The sequence below is a fragment of the Bidens hawaiensis genome, unplaced genomic scaffold (assembly GCF_021521415.1).
Source record: "Bidens hawaiensis isolate Kalapana, Puna unplaced genomic scaffold, B.hawaiensis_p1.1 tig00019940_1, whole genome shotgun sequence".
Taxonomy (NCBI): domain Eukaryota; kingdom Viridiplantae; phylum Streptophyta; class Magnoliopsida; order Asterales; family Asteraceae; genus Bidens; species Bidens hawaiensis.
The window spans coordinates 360,391-386,577 of record NW_027493030.1 but is presented as its reverse complement, the minus strand read 5'-3'; the positions used below and the strand labels follow the sequence as shown (position 1 = coordinate 386,577).

General features: G+C 40.9%; 1 pseudogene; it reads right to left on the bottom strand.

Annotated features, from left to right (window-relative positions):
• Window positions 1–702: 702 nt before the first annotated feature.
• Window positions 703–2,456, bottom strand: LOC143559579 (berberine bridge enzyme-like 21 pseudogene; annotated as a pseudogene).
• Window positions 2,457–26,187: the final 23,731 nt, after the last annotated feature.

Here is a 26,187-nt window from a genome sequence, read left to right as displayed (position 1 = left end):
ACATGTGTCAATTTTTTACGTTTAATGTAACAGCTCAGTTAAGCTCTACATGTTAAGATCTCAATTAAGCAAAACACCAACACAATGAAAATGTAGAAATAAACGAATACGAGACACAATGATTTTTATGGTTCAGTCTAAACTAGCATACGTCCACAGAATGCACCCAAAATTTATTGTTGTCTTTCAACTCTCGTGATAAAAATCGATATAGAGTTTCTAATATTGCTCACCAAAAAGCACTTCAATTTTCCTCTAAATTTATTGTTGTCTTTAACTAACTTTTATTGAGGTGACAAGTTTGGTAATTGAACTGACGGACACTTTATATTGACATGTAAATAACTAAGCAGTATTGGACTATTAGTTTATTCTTTCTACCATTATTTTGTTAAATACCATGATCCATGTGGCCTTGTCATCTCCTTTTGGTGGTCACAACCATAATAATTAATGACAATCAACATTAACAGTTCAACAATGAACAATGGAAGAAGAGTAACGAACAAGTGAAATTGAATGATAATTTGGTTGTCGTCTCAACACTCGAATCTCCGATACCTTTGACAATGTCTCATTTGAAAGTGACAACCCTATTAATTTAATAACGAAGAACATTAAGTCATCAATAATGAACATCGATATTTACTAAAGAACGCTTTCATAAAAGCATTAAACCTAACCGTCAATTTTAACTTTTATGCTAGATTCAATTTACATATACTTAAAAAAGGTAAAAACAATGTAACATAAATAACAACTCATTTTTTTAAAATGAATCGACAAGATTCGGAATATAAAGATTCTAATTTAACGTCCTCGTCTTCCCAGACTTGCAACTGCTTTTTTCGGGAAAAACTGGAATGCTTTGTTCATTCCTAAAAAAATTACAAGGATCAACTGCCGTCTTCACCTTCACCAATCTATCAAAGTTCCCCATGAAATACTTCTCCCCGTAAACCTTAGCAGAGTTATATCCGCTCTTACCACTTCCGGTCATCACACCAATATCCAAATCTCTATAATTCAAGAACGACCCTCTCGGATTCTTCGACACATAGTTCGTCATGAATTTATACAAAACCCTACTTTGATTCAAGTAATTTTTTTCCAGTTCTGGATTCCCGTCGTTCCAGTTCACCGAGTACTGGATCTTAAACAAGTTTCCAGCTCGGTGAGGGAACGGGGTTGCGTCTGACGCAACTTCGTTCATTCTCCCACCATATGAGTTGAAAACCAACCCAACTTTACCCAATTCAACAATTTCATTAAAAATTAACGACAAACCCGGTTTTGATATCGGCGTTTGAACATAATCAGACTTCCTTTTCAAAAAGTTTACTTTGTCCGAGTGACGGTTGAGGAGAATATTCGGCGTCATGTTCAAATAGAAGTTAGCCCAATATAAAATGGATTGGATCCAACTTACTTCCAAACAATCTTCTTTTTTCAACCCGAGTTCCGGGAATATTTTGTTCATTTCCGCCACCAATGTGCGGGAATCACCCAAGAAATGGGCAACAAACGTTGCCCGAACTGTTTTTCTGTAACAAAATCCTAATAAATAAGTTACTATCCATTACAGGTACAACAGACTGCCACTTGTCAACAAGGGCAGTCGCATTTTCTGCTTCCGTTTTCATTACACGGAACACAGTGTTAACCTCGGGCCCTGAGACTAGTTTCACAGTGTACGATAAAATTACACCGAAACTGGACCCACCGCCACCTCGTATAGCCCAAAAAAGATCCTCATCCATCGTTTTCCGGTCCAAAATCCGACCATTAACGTCGACAATCCGAGCGTCGATCACGTGATCAACCGATAACCCGTATTTTCTCAACATGGTTCCGTACCCGCCCCCGCTTAGGTGTCCACCGACGCCTACCGTCGGACACACGCCCGCCGGGAACCCATGCACTTTACTCTTTTCCCAAATCCTATAATAAAATTCGCCCAGCTGAGCTCCGGCTTGCACGACCGCAGTTTCGGTCACAATGTTAACATCCACATTGCGAAGATTAAACATGTCAAGTACGATGAAGTGAATTCACTGATGAAACGTACGAAATTCCTTCGTAGTCATGTCCGCCACTACGTATCTTGATTTGGACACCGAGTTTTCTAGCGCATATGACTGCGGCTTGCACATGCGAGTCTTTCTTCGGGGTGATGATGATCACGGGTTTAGGGGTTGTGGTTGTGTTTAAACGGCTGTTTTTGATGTAAGCTTGTAGGACGGTTTTGTACGAGGTTGAGTTCGCGGTCGGGCTGTAGACGATTGTCGAAAATGACGGGTCGGGTTGCGGTGATCGGGCAGGAAGACATTGGAGGAAAGATTTGTATATTGAGTTTGGATTGGAAGCTCCGTTTGAAAGGATGAAACAAGAACATAGGAACAATGTTATTGAAAATAATGTAAGGGAAGACATGGTGTTTGGTTGTGTTTTAGAAAGTAAAGGATGTCTTGATATTTATATACTATTAATAAAGAGTTATATATATTTTTTTAATAAATATTGCATTTATGGCTGGTAAGTGTTTAAGTAATGCATGTTAGTAAATATTAATACCGGTTGACATTTTTTTCTTTTTTATATAGGTTACATGATAGATAGTTAGTACTTAATCTTCCATAAGGGGACATCCTACTGATAAAATGATGTATTTATGATCCGAGTGGTTGTGGTGTTGCAGGATTGATTTCTACGTATGTAGTGAATTTAAGCGTGGAATATGTGTAAAGTAAAGGCTAAAGAGTGTGTTCGCGGATAGAAAATTATATAGAATACTTAATTAAGTTCATATAAAAGAAATGAATTGCATTTTTATATAGAAATAAAGTTGAAATAGAATAAATAGGATGCATTTATACATAAAAATATAAAATAAATCATAACTACGTGAATTATAAGCAAAACCATGAATTAAATATAGTTAAAATTTGTTTGAATCATCTTTAAACTTTTTTCCTTTTATAATTTGAACGATGACATTTAATTTGTTTTATGCAAAACCTAAAATGAATAGAAAATAATAATAATAATATCACAAGCTACCAATGTGACAAAATGGTAGTCAACCCCAAGTTTAAATGGAGGCTCATCGGCTGCACTCAGGGTTAGCCGGCGCCGGCCCAGTATAGACGTAAACAAGTGGACCCAATTTCACACCGCAATCCAACAACTAGTGAACCATGTCATGGGTGGTCCATAGTTTGTGACTATTATGACTATTGTGACTAGTGGGTGATGTCTTTTTTTATTTGTTTAGGATAAATATTATATTTTACGAGGATTAAATTTTTAACCTCTTATTTTACGTCTTAATCACTTTACTACCTCACTCAGAACTAGGAATGACGTCATTCATTTTGACTATTATTCCATTGTGTCAATTGTCAATTTTATTATTCTAATGTTAGAGAGGTTCTTGTTTCCGAAGGCTATCAAGATGGTGTTCAATGAATGTTTTTTCTCTGAACATCCGTGGGTTAGGGAGTTCTAGCAAAGCCGATTGGATTCGAGGTCTTCGAGTCCATCACGAGATTAGTTTTATTGTCTTACAAGAGTCGCAATTTGTTTCCTTGGATTCTGTGGATGTGGGTCGGTTTTGGGGTTATGGTGAGTATTCTTTTGATTGGGTTCCCTCATCTGGAAGGTCGGGTGGGTTATTATCGATCTGGGATTCTCAAGTCTTTCGTATGGAAAGGGTGGTCAAGAATAATAATTGGCTTCTTGTTTCGGGCACTGTGAAAGGAAAGAGTAGCTCATATCATATTCTCAATGTTTATTCTCCTCAAAATCTAGTTACTAAAAGAGCTCTTTGGGGGGAAATTCGTGATTTGATTGAGGAGGGTAATGGGAGGTGGATTGTGGCAGGAGATTTTAACTCCGTTCGGTGTGCTGAGGATAGGCGGAATTCTTTGTTTAATGTGGGTGAGGCCGATGAGTTTAACGACTTCATCGATGATTCGAATCTTCACGAGTACTCCTTGAAAGGGAGGCGTTTTACTTTTGTCGCAGGAAATAAATTAAGCCGTATTGACAGAATCTTCGTTAATTGGGATTTTTTTATGGAATGGCCGTGTGCGGAGTATATTGCTCTCGAGAGGAATAAGCCGGATCATAGTCCGTTGGTTTTGAAAATTGGTTCTTCCAAGAATTATGGTCCCAAACCGTTTAGGTTTTTCAATTCATGGCTTGGTAGAGAGGATTTTGGGACGTTGGTTAAGAAGACGCTTGTTGATGGCTCGTTTCATGGTTCTCCGGACGCGAGATTGCTGTATAAATTTAAGGCTTTGCGTGCTGCTATTACTAGATGGGCGATCGATTGTAAAGCCAAAGAAAAGGAGGAAAGGGTTTTATTGGAGCAAGAGTTGCGGGACTTGGACCAAACCTTGGAGGTCCGGGATTTGTTGGAAGTAGAGACATGGTCTTTAAGCGAAATTAAAAGACGGCTAGGCGAGTTGGATAATCATTACTACCGGGATTTGAAGCAAAAGGCTCGTTGTAATTGGGCGATTCATGGAGACGAAAATTCTCGATTTTTTCACGGTTTTATTAATAAACGTAAAGTTTCAAATTATTTTCCGGGTTTGGAAGTGAATGGGGCGTGGGAAACAAACCCGGTTCTCATTAAAAAGGAAGTTTTGCGATTCTTTGCTGGTAAGTTTAAAGAATCTATTACACTCCGGCCTCAGTTGATTGGATATGGGTTTTCGGTCTTGTCTTCGGTGGAGGCGGATTTTTTGATCAGTGATTTTTCCGTGCATGAGATCAAGAAGGCGGTTTTTGATTGCGGTGGTGACAAAGCTCCTGGGCCGGATGGTTTTAATTTTAGGTTCATTCGGTTTTTTTGGGAGTTGTTCGAGAAGGATTTTGTGGATATTCTTGATCATTTTCATAAGGTTAAAAGTTTTTGCTCGGGGGTTGGTTCGTCTTTTATCACCTTAATTCCTAAGGTAAACAATCCGTCTTCTTTGGGGGATTTTAGACCGATAAGTCTCATTGGTTGTATCTTAAAGACTGTGTCGAAGGTGTTAGTGAATCGACTCAAAACGGTTATGAATAAGATTGTCTCAGAGCATCAGTCGGCTTTCTTATCCGGGAGATATATTCTTGATGGCCCTTTGGTGGCTAGTGAGGTTATTGCTTGGGCTAAAAAGAGGGAAAGAAGAATTTTTATGTTCAAGATTGACTTCGATAAAGCCTTTGATAATGTGAATTGGGAGTTCTTGTTGTCGGTTCTTTCTCAGATGGGTTTTCCTTCGGTCTGGTGCGATTGGATTAGTGGTATCTTGTTGGCGAGCAGATCGTCTGTTCTTGTTAATGGATCTCCTACTTTCGAATTTGGATGTCATAAAGGCATTCGTCAAGGTGACCCGCTATCGCCTTTTCTTTTTATTATTATGATGGAGGCTTTTTCAGGTATGTTGAAACAAGCCTGTGATATAGGTGCGTTTCATGGTATTACTCTTCCTAACGAAGGTCCTACTTTATCCCATCTCTTTTATGCGGATGATGCTATGATTATGGGAGAGTGGTCTTCTTTTAATTTTGATAACTTGAAACGTATTCTTCGCATATTTTACTTGTGTTCGGGGCTAAAGATTAATCTCCATAAATCAGTGTTATTTGGAGTAGGTGTAGAAGATGGTGAGATCGATATCCAAGCCGGTTTCATGGGTTGTAAGCCGGGTAGAATCCCGTTTACTTATCTTGGGATTATGGTTGGAGCTAACATGAATAGGGTGGTTAATTGGGAACCGGTTGTGTCCAAGTTCAAGAAGAGGCTTTCTAAATGGAAAGTTAATTCGTTATCTATTGCTGGTCGGTTAACCCTTATTAAATCGGTGCTGGATAGTCTTCCCACTTATTACTTTTCGCTTTTTAAGGCACCCAAGAAGGTTACCAATGATTTAGAAGCTTTGATGAGAAGGTTCTTATGGGGAGGTTCGGATGAAGTGAGGAAGATGTCTTGGGTGGCTTGGGAGGTAGTCACCAAACCTATAAAAGAAGGGGGTTTAGGTATCGCTCGTTTAGAGGTTAATAATCAAGCGCTGATTACTAAATGGCTTGGGAGATTTCTAAATGACCAGCACGCGATGTGGAGAAGAGTAGTGTTGTCTATTCACGGGACCTCGCGCTGTTGGGGGCTTGCTCCGGTTAATAATGGGGTTCCCGGGGTTTGGAAGAATTGTGTTATGTTCTGGAACAAATTTAAGGTTGATGGTGTGGGTTTTAATAGAGTGATCCGGGCCACAGTCGGGAATGGTCGCCAAGTTAGGTTTTGGACGGATTTGTGGTTGGGTTCGGCGCCGGTTATGGACAAGTATCCGTCCTTATATGCGGTAGAAAAACATAAAAATGTCTTGTTAGCTGATCGGTTGGTGGTCACTGGATCTTCTCGTCGCATTGTGTGGGATTGGCTTAGAGCTCCTTGCTCCCATCAGGAGGTCAGCGAGAAGCAGGAGTTGGAAGATCTCCTTCAAGGGGTGGTGATGGTTGACCGTGAAGATTCATGGTCTTGGGCGGTTGGTAGCTGCAAAGAGTTTGAGGTTTCGGCGATTAAAAGATGGATGGTGCGGTCCGTTGTGGACGCTGGGAGTTCCAGTTTCCAATGGAGCGATTGGGTCCCGAAAAAATGTAATATTTTTATGTGGAGGGCCGTTCAGGATAGCCTTCCAACCAAGCAGGCTTTAGCTAGACGTCATTTGTATTGTGATGATCATAGTTGCGCTTTATGTGAGAGTAATGAGGAATCGCTCGAGCACTTGTTAACCGGGTGTTCCATTTCTATGGCCGTTTGGAATGCGATTGGTTCATGGTGCAACATCCCTAGACTATTTGTTTTTCATGTCAATGATTTGGTGGAAGTGCATAAGGTTTGTGGTGCGACGGGGAATAAAAGGTTGATTATTCATGGAATTGTCATCATTACTTGTTGGAGGATTTGGCGGGCTAGGAATGAAAAGATTTTTTCGGGCAAGAGCACTAACGTGGCAGAAATGGTTGCGGATATAAAATCTTTGGGTTTTCTTTGGTACAAAAATAGATCTAAGATAGGGGTGGTGGATTGGAAAAATTGGTGTTTATTTGATGTAACGTGATTGTTGGTTTTGGTTTTTGGATTTCAGCGTCTTTCTCCGTCTTGGTGATAGTCGTTGGTTGTGTCTTTTTTTAATGAAAGTCAATTTTCAAAAAAAAAAAAAATTGTCAATTTTATTTTTAAAAATAAAATTAAATATTTAACTCAAAACAAGTAACCTTTCTTATTAAAGTCGTCCTGGGTTAGATTGTGACTTTTTTTTAGTATTAAAAGATTGCCATATAAGCATAATAAAGTCAATTAGAGAATAAAAATATGTCACAATACCCCTCATAGAGTCATAGCACTATATCATATCTCTTTATATTTCTAGTTTATATTTTTCTGAAGTACACTATAAAATCTAGATTTACATTTTCATTTGTACTCCTAGAAGTGATGTTGTGAGTTGTGACTTTTTCTTGTTGTTTTTGACAATCTGTGTTAGATTTAGATTCGTCTCCGATTGTCTTATTTTCATATTGTTTTGCGTAGTTTTGAATGGCAATACCTAATTTGAAGAATTGAAGAAGTTTGCTAGTTTAATTGCAATATTAGATTTAAAGATGGATTATCGTACTTTTTTTAATAAATACATCGATAATCATACTGCTTTTCTCCTAAGTAATCTATAGATTTTGTCAGTAATCCCTCTTTAATCTATCTAGATTCAAATTACCTAGGCTCGGATTACCGAAAACCTTAACTTATGAGACAGATAGATTCTCATCAATGTTGACTTCGACCTACGGATTTTTTCACAAAAATGTCCACGAGTGATGCTCATTTTTTTTAGTGATTATAATGGTGTATGATAGATCCAAATATTCTTAAAGTTTTTTTTTTTTTAATTTTTAATTGAAACCCTTATGAACGTGGTATTTTCTAAACTTATTTATTACACAAAAGTCTATGATATGTAATAATAATTTAACAGATTTGCTCATACTCAAGTATATGATCACGATACCCTATCTTCGTCTAATGTTTATTTATTTGATTTTTTCCGTTTACTTTTAAACCTAAACTCAAAAACATAACCGTGTTCTATCAATAATCATCCACACATCTAACTCATACTCGCCTGTTAAAAAATAAATAAATTTAACTCTAAGACATGTAAGTATGTCTATAAAAATAATATCAATTAAAAAGGATCTATTATACAACACGTGTGTCATTTCTTGTGATTTTAAGGTAGTGATTGGTGAGGGTATAAAATATAATGTCAAGAGTTCAACCATAAGTGTTAAATATAAATAAATGTTAAATAGAGACCGCATTTTGTAAAACACACACTTGGAAGAATCATACATCGAATGATCGAAATATCATTGCTTACGTCACACGTTGAAGGAGTCAAAGATCATTAACAATTTCTTTACACAAAATAAGAATCAAATATAATATTTATTTTTCACGTTGGCTCCTAGTTTTTTAGTTTGGCATTTGTCAAAGCCTCAAAGGCATACCACCAGAAGTTGACTTCTTAATCATTAAAAAACTCAAAAAATCTGATTTTTTTAACAATGTTTGAAACTGTCCTTAATATCCGAGTAAAAATAATACACGATGTCAGCCGTTTATATAGACGCAGAAGCTCCAAGGCTTAAAGCGCTAGAAACATCATCAAGAAGGAAACCATCCCCGTGTAGAAATAACGTTGAGTTAGGTTTCAAACCCAACTAGCTGAGGCTAACGCGAATTTGTCAACGCACCTGAGACTATAAAGATCATATACCTCAACCATCACCTCAATGTCATTAGACGAAAATGCTGATTGGAATAAAGTTTTTACTTTTAAGGATGTAAAATCAATTTTGACTTTTTTAAATGGTTAACATCATTTCTCTTTCATTCCGTGTAGTGTCTGCTTTGAAGGAGGACAGGGTGGTCGACGGTCCTCGACCCAATCCCCCCGTAGGCCCGTTTTTTATATATTCTTATGTAAAAATATATGTATTTTTAATGTTTAAATTCAATTACTTATATAAGTTTTTATTATAAAATTATTTTTTATACAATCCAAATCGTAACTAAATAAAGCCCATTTATAAAATTAATTGTTTAAACAAAAAATACACTTTTATTTAAGGCCTATTTTTTTCACCTTGGCTAAAAAATTTTAAACGACTCTCGAAGACGGACCTGACTGAATCATGTCTGATACTCGACTCGATTGCTTGGTTGGGAATTTGGGCCCAATATTAAAAGTTCAAAAATTTATGAATATTTATTTATAAGTTTTATGAATAAATTAATGTTTACAAATAGTGGGAAAAAAACATGTAATGAAAGCAAAGTAGTCGTCATATTCCATTCACATGACCCTCAATTAATGGCCTCAAACCGTTTGACAATTCGGCCACTAGCATTAAGAATTGCGTTCTTGGGTTTTTGTACACTATTTATTGTTTCTTCTTAATTGTTGTCTTTATTTGCTAGTACTGGCAATTATATAGTGGGAGGTTTCTCTACTTGCTTGCTCCGGAAACCATCATTGTGAGGCCGTGAATTGTGCTGGGTTAGCGGGTTGCAATATGAAACTTTAACCCGATCCATATTATTATTTGTGTTAAATATTTCAACCGTTACCCACACAACAAATTCAGGTTGACCCGAAAATGACCCGTTCAACCAATTTATCAACAAAAGTTTTTTCCAAAAACAAAATGGATATAATTCAAAGTCAGTAGATCAAATAAGTAATATGAGTTTTTTTCCAATAAATATTAAAAAAGTTTGATTGGAAATTGAAAGAGTATGTTAACAAAATGGAAAACGAAAAAACAAAACATAATCATAAAAGTTATCTTTAAGATACTTAAAAGGGGTTAACTAATCGACTTGAACTTAGCCTGTTTTTTAAATTGGTCGTTTCAACCAACCCAAAACTTGTTTCTTTTCCTTTTTAAGTTCAGGTCATGTCATCAGTTGCCGCCGCTATCCTTAGTCCTTAACGTACCCATGAAACTGAGTGCCAAAGGCTGCTGCTTGGTATGTCTTTGCGGTGTGACAGGCAACAGCCTGCAGATAGTAGACCCAGTCACAAGGCCCAAGCCCAATGATACTAACGCTATGCTTCACTTACAATCACATAGTTACATAAAACATTTTTGTGTTTTCCTTTGACCCATGTTTAGGAACAATTAATTCAGCCCAAGCTCTTTTAGTTTTTGGACCATTTTTACCCCCAACAAAAACTTGAATTGATTAAACCATTATTACTAAATTCATTGCATTGGTAATTGATTCTTTCAAGTTATTACTATTCTTTATTTGCCCCAGGGTCTTTAAAACCATTTAATAGTTTGTTTTCAAAACTGAACTTTTTATAAACGAGAAAACCCAACACCACAAGTAGCCACCTCCACAGAGAGAAGACACAAAAAAAAAAAATAAATAAAAAAAAAATTAGGTTGATACATGAACAAAAAATTACACCACTTCGACCATTCTATTTGGCTATATTTAGACCTAAACTTGAACCAAAAATACCCGGTTGATTAATAGTAAGTAGCAATCGTAATACTCTTTTTTAAATAATATACATTTATAACTTATAGTTATAGTTGGTTACCCTAATAATCATCGTGTTGCAACCTCTTTTGGTTGCAATCATACTAACACTCGTGTTGTATATCCATTTTGGTCGTTAAAAAAATGTATATGACATGCACCGATGGATACCGTACTCAATAAGAAACAAAATACAATAGAAAAGGAAGTACAATACATATCACATATTATACTATTATACTTGAAATCAATAAAATATAAAAAACAAAAGTTGTTTTTACAATAGATTTTGTGTTAGACACGGTTTCTTAAAAATAGATTTTGTGTATTTAGGGTGAGTGTGTCGGTTTAAGCAAAAGGAGGTTATTTTTTTATTAGTAACGAAAAAGAAATATGACACTCAAAACAAAAAATATACGAGAAGTATCCAATTGGACTAGAAACACCTATATAAAATTGGCAACTCTCATTTAACTTAATATTATATTGTATATGTAGTATGAAATCTAAATGTAACGTGTTTTATTTGGTTTACTTTTTACTTAGTAAGATTCGGATTTGTTGCTCGTGAATGTGATTGAAGTGGCGGCAGATAATTAAGAAAGCGCAATGGGTTTACGGGTTAAATCCTGACAGCGTTAACATAATAATAAAATTTGGTTAATAACGTGTTTTGTCTTAATATTTAAACATTACCAGAATCCGGTGTGCAAACATATACTTTCATTATTTTTTTAGTATTATTGTAACATTATATGATTATTATATGATGTCATAACTTAAAAAAATAGTTAAAACCTTCATTTTAATTGTTTTTTACTTTACAAAATATTCTAATTGTGATAATACATTTACAGGACAGTAATAAGTGAAAATCATGAAAATTAAAGATGTAAAAAGAATTTATGTTTGTGATTTTGTACTCATAAACAAGACGTATATTTGTATATGTATATTATGACATTGAAGAAACGTGGATCGACTTACTAGTATACGATCAACTTTCCTCGGGTATGAGTGTGCTATATCACCGATGGTTTTCCGGAATATGAATTCTTCCACCTACAAAACGAGCAGCACCGTGAACTTACCCCTCAGAAAGGGACAGAGGGGTCCTCTTTGGGGTAACCCTCCGGTGTGAGAATAAGATATTGTAGGAGAAGATGATAAGAATGTGAAAGTGAGTAAGGACTTAGAATATATTTTCTTGCTTACCTCCCACTGTGGAGGTGGTGTGGTATTTATAGTATTAGGGTTTCCAATGATTGGGCTCAGACCCAATTAGGGCCTTTTTGGCCTCCTCATATTGCTTCGCGCCACGTGTCCTTAGGACACCTGGTGCTTTTTCATTGATTATTCTCTGACCAAGGTATTTCACCTGACCCATGTGCAATCACGTGGTAGCACATAGGTTTTGCTGAGTTGTCCACCCTTCATTGGCAGCTGTCAACATCAACATATTCTTTATTCCTTAAAGGATACCTTCTGGAAGGTTGTCTGATGAGCACAATCATGGTTGTCCTTATCCTGATTTGGATAAGGACGTGGTTGATTATGTGCATGTGTGATATGCGCCTATCCTGGGGATGCGCGAGGTATTCTCTTTATTCTCACGCGCAGATGTTTCATGCGCATATGTGATATGCGCAAGCATATGTAATATACGTGAGCATATGTGATATGCGCCACGCGCAGATGTGATATGCGTGAGCATATGTGATACGCGTGAGCATATGTGATGCGTGAACATATGTGATGCATGAGCATATGTGATATGCGCCACGCGCATAGGTTTTGGCTTTGTGTCTTCATGACATCCTGATTTCAAGCCTCTTGTCTATATTTTGTGGGTTGACCCGCCCCGCTCGATGTTAAGGCGGGTGCATACCTCTTCAAGCCCCCCCAGTCTAATGTGTGTCTTGTCTCGCGCGAGCGAGGTAAGATAGATATTAGACTTAATAGTTTGCTCTTTTAATAGGGTTTGTCTTTTCTTTTTTATTTCTCATATGTGCGTTGCGCGAAATTCTATCCTTTTGGTTGAAATGAATCGTCCATGTACGTGGTTGGTTGGTGCTGACATGCGTCAGAGATGGAGACGTTATGTGTCAGACTTTTCGTGTGCTCGAGGTGCTACAGTGGCCTTTCATGTCTCCTCATACAGTGTCAGGAACACGTGTCGCGCTCATGTTGGCCTGCACCTGCGAGTGGGGGCGCGTGAGCGTAACTCTGATCATTACCTGTTTCTTTCTCTCTCCTGGGCCTATAAAAGTAAGCCTTTTGAGTGGTTTTTTCTTCATCTTCATTGTTATTTTCAGAGCTCTTTCTCCTTCAATTTTCATTCCGATTAAGAGCCTTTATCTTTTGCTTCCAGATTTCCGCGCTTAAAGTAACCGCTGTTTGATTCCCAATTGTATGTCTGATAACCCAGACACCACAATTTCCCCCAGCAAACGCCGTGTAAAATCGTTAGTTATGTCCACTTTGAAGAAGACCGGCAAGGGTAAACGGGCTGCCGAGGCCTCGTCGGAGGAGGCGGGGAAGAACAAAACGGTGAAGAGATGGGATGAGATTCCCTGCAAATTGAAACAGTCTGACTTCGATAATCTCGTCGCCTCTCAGGGTTTTCTCCCTGAGTACAGCTGTCTGCTCCCAGCGACCGGGCAAACGGCGGCAGATCCGCCCACCGGCTATATCTCTTTATACTCTCACTTTTTCACTCACTGTAACCTTCGTCTTCCGATGACAAGGTTTATAGGTGCGCTCCTTCAGTTTTATGGGATTCACATATCCCAAGTCCATCCTTGTGGACTAGTGCGCATGACTCATTTTGAGTTCATGTGCAAAGCTCAGCGCGAGGAGCCCACCCCTCGGCGCTTTCAATATTTTTACAAGCCAAAAATCCAAGATTCTTGGTTCTCATTCACACCGCGCAATCAGAAGGTTAAGTGCTGCACTGTTTCCTTCAAAATCCTTCATGACTGGTCTGAAAATTTTTTTTATATTAAGGCTGGTGTGATTCCCATCCGCATGACCATGCGCGCGATCACTTCTGCGCCCGCGGATGAGAATGTTCTTAAGAACCCAACGGGCACATGGGTTAACAAGTTATCTGCTGAACCATCCCCCGCCAAGAATATTTGCGAGGAGGCGCTGGTGGGGGTTGGTATGAGCAAGAGGTGGACCGACAGCGCGACTGAGCCTGTCGTCCAAGTTGATGGCTTAGGTGAGTTATTAGCTCATTGCATTATTTCTGCGCGAATATAATTCGTTTTGCTGATATCATTTGTCTTGTATTATGCAGCAAGCAAGGAATACGTACACGCCGCCTATGACGAGCATATGGAGGGTGGCTCTGTCGCGCTGAGCGCTGGGGAAGTTGCTTTCCCCGATCGCTTCGATGATATGTTCATCCCTGTTGATTTAGAATTTTGCTTTGACAGCGATGCGCCTGGTAAGCCTTTGTACTTATGCTTAGGCCTTTAGAATACCAAATTTGGTTAACATTTCTGTTGCACGTATTGTAGATGCGCTCGAGAATTATGAGTTGGAGCTTGCGGAAGAGGAGGTGGAGGAGGAAGAAGCTGAGGCGCCACAACTCAAGCGCAAAGCTAAAGGCAAAACTGGCGCAGGGGCCAGTAAAAAACAGAAGAAAAATGATGCCCCTGTTGCCCAGAATCCTCCTCGTCTTCTTTGCCTCGAGGTGTGGGCAATCCTCCCGTCCACACGAGGTATGGTGCTGCCACCTCATCTCTTCGCGCGGCGGACAAGGGAAGCGGCGCTGCGCCTGCTGTTTCATCTTCTCCAACAGGTATACTTTGTTTATATTTTGTGGTTTTATGAGCGTGATTCCGATAGAGTTATTAATGAAGCTTTGTTCACTCAAATGTTTGTAGAGCCGGCGACTTTGGTGGCTCAACCTCAGGCGCGGCAAGGTACCGAAGCTGCGCCGAAGGTTGCTTTGAAGTCCCCTGCTTTACCCTCGAAAAGGGGGAAAATGGACTTCATGGCGATGCTCAATTCGCGGACGGCGGTGCGCCAAGGTATTTATTGCGCTTTGATTTTCTGATTTTTTCCTTTAGATCAAGTCATGAATCATTTCTCCTTGGTTTTTTCATAGGAATTATAGCTGGCACACAAGCTGCTGGCGGCACTGCTGGCGCCGGCGCCGGCGCCGTTTGTTCTGCTCCTGCTCCAACAAGCACTGAATCTCCTCTCATTGGGATTACTAAGGAGCAAGAGACTATTTTACGTGCTGATCTAACGGCGTCAAGGCCTCCCTCACCTCCTCTTGCGCGCAGCCCTCCTCGTGAGACTGTTTTTGATTTTTCCAAGTCGCAGGAGAAAAGACCTGTTACAGAGGATGATGAGGTCAATTTTGAAGATTCCGATGGTGGCCGCGCAAGCCCTATAGCGCCACGAGATTTCGCGGCGCAGCCTTCTTCTCGTGGGGCAGGCAAAAGCTCACCAGCTGGCGCTGACTTTTCTGCCGGTTCTCCGCAGGTATAAGTTTGTTTTTCTCCACTGTGCGGACTTCCAAATTAGTGTCTAGATAACTAAAACGTTTCTTTTGCGTTGCTTTGTGTTTGCAGGAAGCCGATCACATATACCGCCCGAGCTGGAATATTACTGAAGATAGCTCATTTCAATCCGTGGGCGTGTGTGAAGACTTCTGGGCTCACTCTGTTCCTCCGGCTGAAAGGAGGTTTCAGGAGGACCGCGCTCGCGTGGACTTTCTCAACGACCACCTTTTTGCTGGGTCTGCGTTCTTTGCTGCCTCCCAAGAGCTTCGCAATGATTATATAAAAGTGCGTGATGCCCTTGTGGAGGCCAAGCAAGAGGCTAAGATTTCTGCTTGGAATCTTTCTGACGCTCGAGAGAGAGCTGAGAAACTCAAAGCAGAACTTAGCGAGAACCGAGCAAGTGCCAACGCTGCCTTTGTGAAGCGCGGGCATGAGCTGCAGGCTGCGCGGGAGAAGCTGCAAGCGGCAGAAGCGGATGCGGCCAGGTACGCGCGTCGAGCGCGTGACTTGGAGTTGGAGGCAGAGGCGCGTGATCAAACTCTTGCGCAGGCTAACACTGACAAATCTTTATTAGAGAGTGAGGTTGCGCGCCTGAAGAAAGAGCTCGATGCTGCGCGAGCAGAAAAGAATGAAGCCTTGGCGGCAGCAGCGTCTGACAGAGAAGAGCTAAAACAAACCAAGGAAACTGTTGAGTTGTTAAACTCTCAGATTCCTGCTCTTGAGACGTCTGTTTCTTCCATCGCGCAGGATCGTCAATGGCTAGTTTCACAGGGTGTGACTCGTTGCGCTTATGCGATGAAATACTCAGACGAGTTTCAGACCCTTGTGATGGATTGCAATGCTGCGTCGCGCTTGGTGGGTCGAGCTGAAGGGTTTAAGGATGGCTATGAATATGGCATGCTGAAGAAGAATCCATCCGACTACCCTTATCAGCTCGACGTTGTCTGCGCTGACATGGCCGAGGTGGGGGAGAAGTACTTGAATACTCCAATTCCCATCCTTGAGCAGGTATTTTAACCTTAATGAGTTTACCTTGACTTATTTTCCTAATCTTTTGTACTCATACTTTTCCTTGTGACTTGCAGATAGCCGCGCTTGCTGACCAGCCTGATCTTGGCGCGCTAAAGAAATTACTTGACGAATGTGAAGGGACTGGTGGCAGCGATGATGGCGCGGGCAATGCTGCCTCTGCTAGCGGCTCTGGCGTGGCCAAATGACCTACTCCTGATACTATCGTGATAGAAGACGACTCCATTCAAGACGAACAACTTGATTATGGTAAATTTGGAGATGACGAGGAGCGGGCTGCGCCAGATGCTGAGGGAGGAGGTAATGATGAGGGCGATGAAGAGGCTGATGTTGATATAGAGACTTGAAAAGCCCTTCATGTTTTTTTTTGTTTGTAGTTTTTATCTCATCATTTTGTAAATTTGTAAACTTCTATGTTTTGGAATGAAATTTTGTTTTTCCCTTATTCGCATCTTGCGCATTCCCAATTCATCTCTTTATATTGCATGTTTATGCTCGTTGAATATAAGGTATGCTTACACATTGAAACTTGGACAAGGCTGTAAGGAAATTATTTTATTTAATCCTTAACAGTTGTCACATTTCAAGTTATTTTGCAATATTCTGAATATGTTGACACATGCCTTGGCATTTCATTATTCCTCCTTTGCGCGACGTTATCGCGCATTTATTATAGGGAATTATGAATGAGTTTTTTAGCCTTTACCTGAGACCTTAACAACCATGTTTTGGCATGTGCTTTGCCTTAGTTGTGCTTAGGTACTTTTATGGTCTAGCTGCGCAGCATGTAGGATGGATGTTGTGAGTGATTTGAGCTAAGGCTCATATTATTGGGATAAGGCCCCGACGTTTTAGAGTTAAAACTCGTTAACGCGTTTGAGCTTGAAGCTCGCGCATGTATGTTTTACTTCGTTTTATTTTTAGTTTGATGTCAATACAATGTTGTCATATTGCTCAAAATTAATAAAGGGAAGTGTGAAACATGTATGCAAAAGGTAATAGAACACACATTAAGAGAAAATAGCGCGCATCATTATTCATAATGGCTTAAAGGGCCTTGATTACAAACTTGACAACTTTTACATGAAACATTTTCTAAGCTGTGCTGCGTTCCATGTGCGCGGGATCTTCTTTCCATTCAAATCTTTTAAAGCGTATGCGCCTTTTCCCAATTCTTCCGAGACTTGATAAGGTCCCTCCCAGTTGGGAGACATCTTTCCCGGGGGTATTGCGCGACTAGCTTCATTGTTCCGAAGGACAAAATCATTCTTCTTGAAGTGGCATTCTTTCACGCGCTGATTGTAATATTTTTCTAGTTTTTTCTTGTATTTGGCTTCACTGATGATAGCCGCCTCTCTGCGCCCTTCAAGTAAGTTGAGATCCAACCTCCTTTCGCGCTCGTTATCCGTCTTACTCATCATGAGCACTCTATAGGATGGGCATCCAATCTCTGCTGGAATCATAGCCTCCGTTCCATAGGTTAGGCTGAACGGGGATTCGCCATTGCTGGTTTTGCTTAATGTCCTGTGCGCCCATAGGACATTAGGTAGCTCCTCGACCCATGCATGGGATTCTCCCTCCAACCTTTTCTTTAGCCCATTCAGCAAGCTTTGGTTCGCGCGCTCCACTTGGCCATTCCCTTGAGGGTGGTATACTGAAGTGAAGACCTGGCTGATGCGCAATTCTTTGAGCCAACTGGATATCTTCTTGTCAGTGAATTGTTTGCCATTGTCGCTCACAATTTCCATGGGCAGGCCAAAACGGCATATGATGTGGCTCCAAATAAATTGCTTCATTGCCTCGGCTGTGATTTTTGCCAGTGGCTTGGCTTAAACCCATTTTGTGAAATAATCTACTGCCACTACCAAAACTTTTAACCGCCCTTGCGCTTGTGGTAAGGGACCCACAATATCGATTGCCCATTTGTGGAAAGGCCATGCGGAGGTCACCGGAATCATGTTGTTCTTTGGCCTCATGGTGTTTGGCGCATAGCTCTGACACGCTTTGCATTTTTGGATCTCTTTTAACGCGTCCAAGTACATGCCTGGCCAATAGTAACCTGCGTTCATTGCCTTGGCAACCACCATGCGCGGGCCAGCATGTATTCCACAGATTCCTTCGTGTATCTCTCTGATCACATAGCTTGCTTCCTCAGCATCCAGGCATTTCATGAGCGGTCCAAGATAAGAGCGTCGATATAACGTACCATCAAGCAGTTCGTAGTTTTGCGACTTGTGTCTTATCTTCCTCGCCTGTGCGCGATCGTCCGGTACCTTTCCCTCCTTCAAGAATTCCGTTATTGGAGTTATCCATGATGAAGGTGTTGTATGAATTACAAGGACAGACTTCGCTCCCACCGACGGGTTGCTCATTACTTCCACCCTGACATCTTTGCCAAAGTGATCGAAGCTGGTTGATGCCATCTAGCTCAGCGCGTCGGCAGACTTGTTTTCACTGCGCGGAATATGTATGATTCTGAAGAAGTCAAATTGTTCGATGAGTTTTTTCGCCTGCTCTAGATACAGAGGCATGGTGTTCTCCTTGGCATCATAAAGGCCATTGACTTGCGCTGCTACCAGGTATGAATCTACATGAGCCTCTAGCTTTTTGACTCCGAACTTGTGCGCGATGCGCAAACCAGCCAGCAGGGCTTCATACTCAGCTTCATTGTTGGTGCTCTTGAAATCCAACCTGATTGCGTAAGTATACTCATGACTTTCTGGATCCACCAGTTTGAGGCCTGCGCCGGACCCTTCGTTGTTTGAAGCTCCATCAGTGAATAATCTCCAAACATTTTCTTCATTATTGGCTTGCGGAGGGTCTACTTCGCGCTGAGCCTCTTCGACTTTTCCTTCAGGGATTTCTGCAATGAAATCAGCTAAGACTTGTCCCTTGATTGCTGGACGAGGTTTGTAGGTGATCGTGTGCTCCCCTAATTCCAGCGCCCATTTTGTCAGCCTTCCTGAGAGCGCGGGACGTCGCAAGACTTGCTGGATGTTGTAATCAGTCAGGACTTCAATGGGATGACCATTGAAATATCTATGAAGCTTGCGCGACGCATGTGTTAGTGATAAAACTAACTTTTCTATGATGGTGTAGCGCGTCTCAGGATCTGTCAGCACCCGACTTACATAATAGATTGGTGTTTGGATTCCCTTGAGATCCACCAACAACACTGCGCCAATGGCGCGCTCTCCTCCTGACAGGTACAACGTTAGAGTTTCGCCAGGTAGTTGAGCTGTGAGCGCAGGCAGATTTATCAGACATTCTTTTATCTCACTGAAAGCTTGCTCGGCCTCAGGCGTCCACTTGAATTGGCTTTTCTTTAAGCAATTTCTCAATGTGTTAACGAATGGGGTGGATTTGCTTGCATGGTTCGCTAGGAACCTGTTAATTGATACCAATCTACCATTCAACTTTTGGACTTCCTTCATGGTGGATGGCGAGGGCATGTCAAGGATAGCCTCCACCTTCTCTGGGTTCACCTTGAAACCATCCTTGGTGACCATTACACCGAGAAATTTCCCTTCTTCTACGCCGAATGTGCATTTGCTCGGGTTGAGCTTCATGTTTACTTCCTTTAGGCGCCAAAGGGTTTCTTCGATGTCTTTGAGCATTTATTTTTCCTCCCTGCTTTTAATCACCAAATCATCCACGTAGACTTCTAAGTTTCTTCCAATTTGCTCGTTGAAAACCGCATCCATGAGTCTTTGGTAAGTGGCTCCTGCATTCTTCAAACCAAAGGGCATTTTTGTGTAACAGAAAACACCCTTGTCAGTTCTGAAGGCAGTCTTGTCCTCATCTTGCGGTGCCATTTGAATTTGGTGATAGCCCTTATAGGCATCCAGGAAACATTTGAGCTTAAATGGCGCCACAGAGTCCACCTTCGCGTCAATGTTTGGGAGGGGGTAACAATCTTTTGGACACGCTTTGTTGAGGTCCTTGAAATCAATGCACATTCTCCATGACCCATTGCTATTCTTTACCATCACAGGATTGGCTACCCATGTTTGGTATCGTATTGGGCGGATGATATTTGCGCGCAGTAGATCTTCTACTTGCTCATTCATGGCCTTTGCCTTCTCATCCCCCATGACTCTTTTCTTTTGAGCAATTGGCTCTACAGACTTGAATGTGTTGAGAGAATGTTGCGCCAGGTCTCGCGGAACCCCAGTCATATCAGAATGTTGCCACACGAAGACCGATATATACGTTGTGAGCAATCTTTTCATTCTCACCCTTGTGTCATCTGATATCGTAGCTCCAATTGTGATTGTTTGTTCTGGGAATTTTGGGTTAAGAATCCATTCTTCTGGCGCGTTGTTTGCCATTGGAAGCTTCATTCTCCCTTCTCGCGGTATACTTGTTACTGCGCACAAATGATCTCGGTATACAAATGTTACTCCTGTTGGTGTTGGGAACCCTAACGCGCCGTGCGCTGGTGACGGTATGGCGTTGAATTGGGCAATCGTTCGTCTACCCAAGATCATATTATGGCATGAAGTGGTGGGCAAGACCAAGAAGTTAACAATTTCAGCTCGCTTGTGTTTCTCATCCCCCATAGTTAGTTCGAATTGTATCTGACCTAGGGGGTCAATAATTTCGTTTGAGACACCCGAGATTGGTGCATTCACAATTTCGAGCCTTGCTTGGTCTGATGGATCCAACTTCCTGAAACATTGCTCATACATGATGTCTGATTCACTGCCGGTGTCCACCAGGACTTTTGACGCCTCATAATGAGCGATGTGTGCAGTGATGACTAGAGGACTGCTGATAGACGAGCCTTCTCTGATTATTGGGAAGATTACTTGTTGCTCGCGCCAATCCCCTTGGACTTGCGCGCTTCTCTTCCTCGATCTTTGCCCTTGCCTTCCTCCTTCAGCTACACAGATTCTTTTGAATTTTTTACTGGCTGAGGCTCCGTCTGGTTGTTCATTCTCTGGTATTGGGTTTTTCACCAGGTGAGCCAACTTGCCTGATTTCACATCTCTTTCAATCGCATCCTTCAAATGGTGGCATGCATCGGTGTTGTGCCCTGTGGACTTGTGAAACTCACAATACTTGCCACTGTTTGGTGGTCCCTTATGGAGTAATGGCTTAGGGCTTTTAAACTGGACATTCTCTGTGCTTAACACTTGCGAAGGCGTTTTGGTGAGGGGAGTCCATATTCTTGGTAGAGGTCTGTTAGGCTCTCTGCGCCTTCCCTCTTGTCACCTTCTCCGCGATTACGAATGTCTTTTTGGGGCTGGGGTGAACTTTGTTGCGCTTGCTTTTCTGCGGGAGAATAACTGGTTTGTTGCAACCTGGACCATACGGAGTTTTGTTTGCCCCTCCTTTCATTGTTGCGTGGTGCTTCTGTTTGATGCCCTCTATCTCTTGCTCTGTCTTGGGCAATTTGTTTTTCATTTCGCGCAAAGACTCGCGATGCTTCCATAAGCTTAGCCCAAGTGGTTGGCATGCCATCTCTGCTCACGAGAGCTCTGCGGAGTTGATCACTGCGCGCACCTTGTATAAAGGCCACGCGCAAGAGTTGTTCAGTGATACCTCCAATTGCAAGAGATTCCTGATTGAAACGAGTTATGTAGTCTTCAATGGTTTCATCATTCTTGCGCACGCAGTGCATGATGTCATCGGGGTCGCGCGTGTGTCTGCGCTGCTGTACAAAGTGAGCCTGGAACTTCTCCAATAGCTCTTCGAACCCATCGATTTGTCCTGTCGGCAAGCTTTCGAACCAGACACGCGCTGCGCCCGTGAGGCAGCGAGCAAACATGTGACACCATGTTGGCATCGTCCAGCTTTCTAGGTTTCCAGTGTTGTAAAAACCTTGTAAGAAATCATCTGGATCTGTTGTACCATCGTACTTGCCTAGACCACTTGGCATCTTGGTTTTGTGTTGAATGGGAGCCTTCGCAATGCGCTCAGTGAATTTTGAATGCTTCACCAAGATGGCTGGCCTATATGGTGTGGTTACGTCCACTTGCCCTTTCGCTTGTGGGTTGTACGGTGTGTATAGATCCATATCAACTTTGGCTCCAGGCGCTATGTTCATGTGCGCGCGAAGCTGTGAACCTCCTGCATGAGTATCTCGCGTCTTCCTCATGCTGTGCACCTCTTCCTCATCACTAAAATCAGCGTGTTCGGTGTGAACAGAGTGACCATCTTCCGGCGCGCGCGCCCTTTTTGTTGTTCCCTGAATGGTTTGTTTATCAAATGCGAGCCTTTGTGTTAAGTCGGCTAACTTTTTGTGTTTGACCAGCTCATTGTATTTGTCCATTAAACGCCGTTGTTCGTTTATGAGCCATTCTTTAGGGTCATTGGTTTCAACTTCCGGACCCATTGGTCCTTTTTGTTTTGCACTAGTCAGATTTTGGAACGTGAGATCGTCTGGAGGAGTTTCAGTCTGGCTATGAGGTGTTGTGATGAAGGGATGGTTACTGGTGGTGCGCGCAGTATCACGCGGCGCCCTCAGAAACTGATGTCCCTCATTAACATCCTCAAGCTCATTATCCTCCAGAACTTGATCGTTGTTTCGAACACTGGAAACCATGGTGAAGATTTTCAGAGAGAACTGATGAGATAGTGGTTTTGTTGCCGTTGTAACAGGGGATGGCGCCAATGAAGAAACGTGGATCGACTTACTAGTATACGATCAACTTTCCTCGGGTATGAGTGTGCTATATCACCGATGGTTTTCCGGAATATGAATTCTTCCACCTACAAAACGAGCAGCACCGTGAACTTACCCCTCAGAAAGGGACAGAGGGGTCCTCTTTGGGGTAACCCTCCGGTGTGAGAATAAGATATTGTAGGAGAAGATGATAAGAATGTGAAAGTGAGTAAGGACTTAGAATATATTTTCTTGCTTACCTCCCACTGTGGAGGTGGTGTGGTATTTATAGTATTAGGGTTTCCAATGATTGGGCTCAGACCCAATTAGGGCCTTTTTGGCCTCCTCCTATTGCTTCGCGCCACGTGTCCTTAGGACACCTGGTGCTTTTTCATTGATTATTCTCTGACCAAGGTATTTCACCTGACCCATGTGCAATCACGTGGTAGCACATGGGTTTTGCTGAGTTGTCCACCCTTCATTGGCAGCTGTCAACATCAGCATATTCTTTATTCCTTAAAGGATACCTTCTGGAAGGTTGTCTGATGAACACAATCATGGTTGTCCTTATCCTGATTTGGATAAGGACGTGGTTGATTATGTGCATGTGTGATATGCGCCTATCATGGGGATGCGCGAGGTCTTCTCTTTATTCTCACGCGCAGATGTTTCATGCGCAGATGTGATATGCGCAAGCATATGTAATATGCGTGAGCATATGTGATATGCGCCACGCGCAGATGCGCCACGCGCAGATGTGATATGCGTGAGCATATATGATGCGTGAGCATATGTGATACGCGTGAGCATATGTGATGCGTGAACATATGTGATGCATGAGCATATGTGATATGCGCCACGCGCATAGGTTTTGGCTTTGTGTCTTCATGACATCCTGATTTCAAGCCTCTTGTCTATATCTTGTGGGTTGACCCGCCCCGCTCGATGTTAAGGCGGGTGCATACCTCTTCAGACATGATTACATATTAAGTTACTGTTTGATCGGAATTAGTATTGTGGGAGTAAAACAAATATTAGGGTTATTTGGGGAAGATGGAAAACGACAAATTATGTTAAGAATGTTTTAATCGAAATAAGGAAGCAAACTGATGCATGGTTAGACATGCATCTAACCTTTAGGTCTCGAGTTTAACCTTACACCTACCGTACTTTTTTTTAAATTCATTTCTGCTCTCAAATCCACCAAATTAGTATTGTCGCGTAATTGTCGCAATACACCACAATACACCACGTAATAATAAACGGAGCTAATAAAAGTTAGGATTAGCATCACATTGTTAAATTGGTAAACACTAAATAGTATTATTCGAATTCAATTTTCCTACAAATTATACCTTTAAGGCAGGGCCGCCTCCGAGAAGACGAAAATATTTTTGGACCAAAGGCGAAAATTTTTTGGGCCTTAAGCAAAATGAACTTTTTTTTGAGTTTAAACAATTTAATTTAAAGCGGGCTTACATAGTTATAATTTGAGTTGTATAAAAAACTTGTGTATGAAAATAAATATAAAAATATCTTAACTAAGATTAGAACCCACAACCTCTTGGTTAGAAGACATATCTCTTTACCACTAGACCAAGCTAATGGTTATGAAAATATATTGAAAAATTGATTATATATATATTTTTTTTCATAAAAATACATATAATTTTAAAAAAAAATTCGAGCCTAGATCCCGAAAATCAATTGCCAATTCGTCAATGATATACTGAACGTCTCGAACAAAAGTTACAAAATGAACTCTCCAAAGGGCAACAAAGCCCTATCAACAATTATAGAATCACACATTAAAAAAATTGTTAATCACGAAAAACGACAAATTTCAATAACATGTTACCGATCCCTAAGAGATATTTTTAAGAGTGAAAATAGAATAGAAGTTTCATTTTTACAATTGAAATTCTGTCATAATTATAACTTTATTAACACGTAATTTTGTTTTGTAGTACTCCGCCATACAAAAATTGATTGATCCAAGCCAACTTTTTCCCATTAAAGTAGTTAAATCTAAATTTTTTACCTTGATGGAGTGATAAATTGATTAAAATGCAAAATAGAATGTAATGAATTCAAACCCTATAATATACAAATATTTAGTCGTTCTTAATCCAAGCAAACATATTATTATTATTAACAAAAGCCAAAAAGAACCAAAACCACTTACTACTCGGTTCACGTGTCGACTGGCCGACCTTGGTTAGACATTTAGACTACCCATGAAAGCCGGTTCATTTTTTTAATTTCATTTGTACTTTATATTCTATGTTTTCTAGAGAAACCAATTAAAATACACTTGTTAAATAATACTTACAAATTTCCTCAATTAGCAATCCAATCATACATAATTATAAAAACAATTAATCAACGAATCAAATACTTTGATATCTCATAACCGAATATAACCGCTAATATTCCATTTTTAAATTCACAAACAGTCAGATTTGAATTTTCAACCTTCAACGAAACGTCTATCATACCACCAGATACCATGTTTCAGCTTTGATATCCCTGAACCTCGCTTACTAACAAATGCAAAACTGCCACCGCTGACGTCGAACCACCGGCTACCAAAATCGCCACCAATCCCAACGCCACGCTCGGCCGGCTCTCCACCAAAAACCGTTGTAAACACGCAACCACTTGATAAACATCCGAATGATAACAACCACTATAAACATACGTTTTCTCCCACCGCATCCAATTTTCGGGCACCCGATTATCACCACTACCACACTCCATCTTCCGAATCCTCTCCCTCAAAACAATCATATTCTCATCCACCATTTTCCCATCTTTCTTAAACGCCATTGTAATTACCGGTCGTGTATGACCAGTAAAATTAATCGTGTCGGGTTGACGGGGTGAGCTAGAGAATGGACCTCCTATGGTTTTAAGGGGGTGAAAGAATGAAGATGTTTGCATTTGTGTTTTGTAGTTTTGTACTTTTGTTTTGGTTATAATTTAAGGTGTGACATGCCATGCAAATGAGGATGTATTTATATGTAAGGTCAGGAGGGTGAATAGCGTGTAGGAAGTAGAGCGCGTTATTTGTGGGCCCTAGGTATGGGAGTTTGTCAGGGCGGTTGTGTAAGTTGTAAAAGACGGCACACCTTAAATCTTAAACGTGTGGATTTATTTGGAAATGGTAGAGAAATTTACTATTTTATTATGTTTTAAATTTAAGAAAAATTGGTTTTTATTAGTCCTAACTATGGTCTTTTGGTCATTGTCGGTCCCAACTAACGAATTGGTCACTGATGGTCCCAACTTTTAATGTATTTGTTCCTAACGGTCCGCCGCTAACAGAATCCTAATGCCGTTAGTTTCAGGCGCCGGAAAAACGTTTTTTGGCCGGGAAAGTCAAATTTTTTGCCGGAAAACACCACCTGAACACCGCT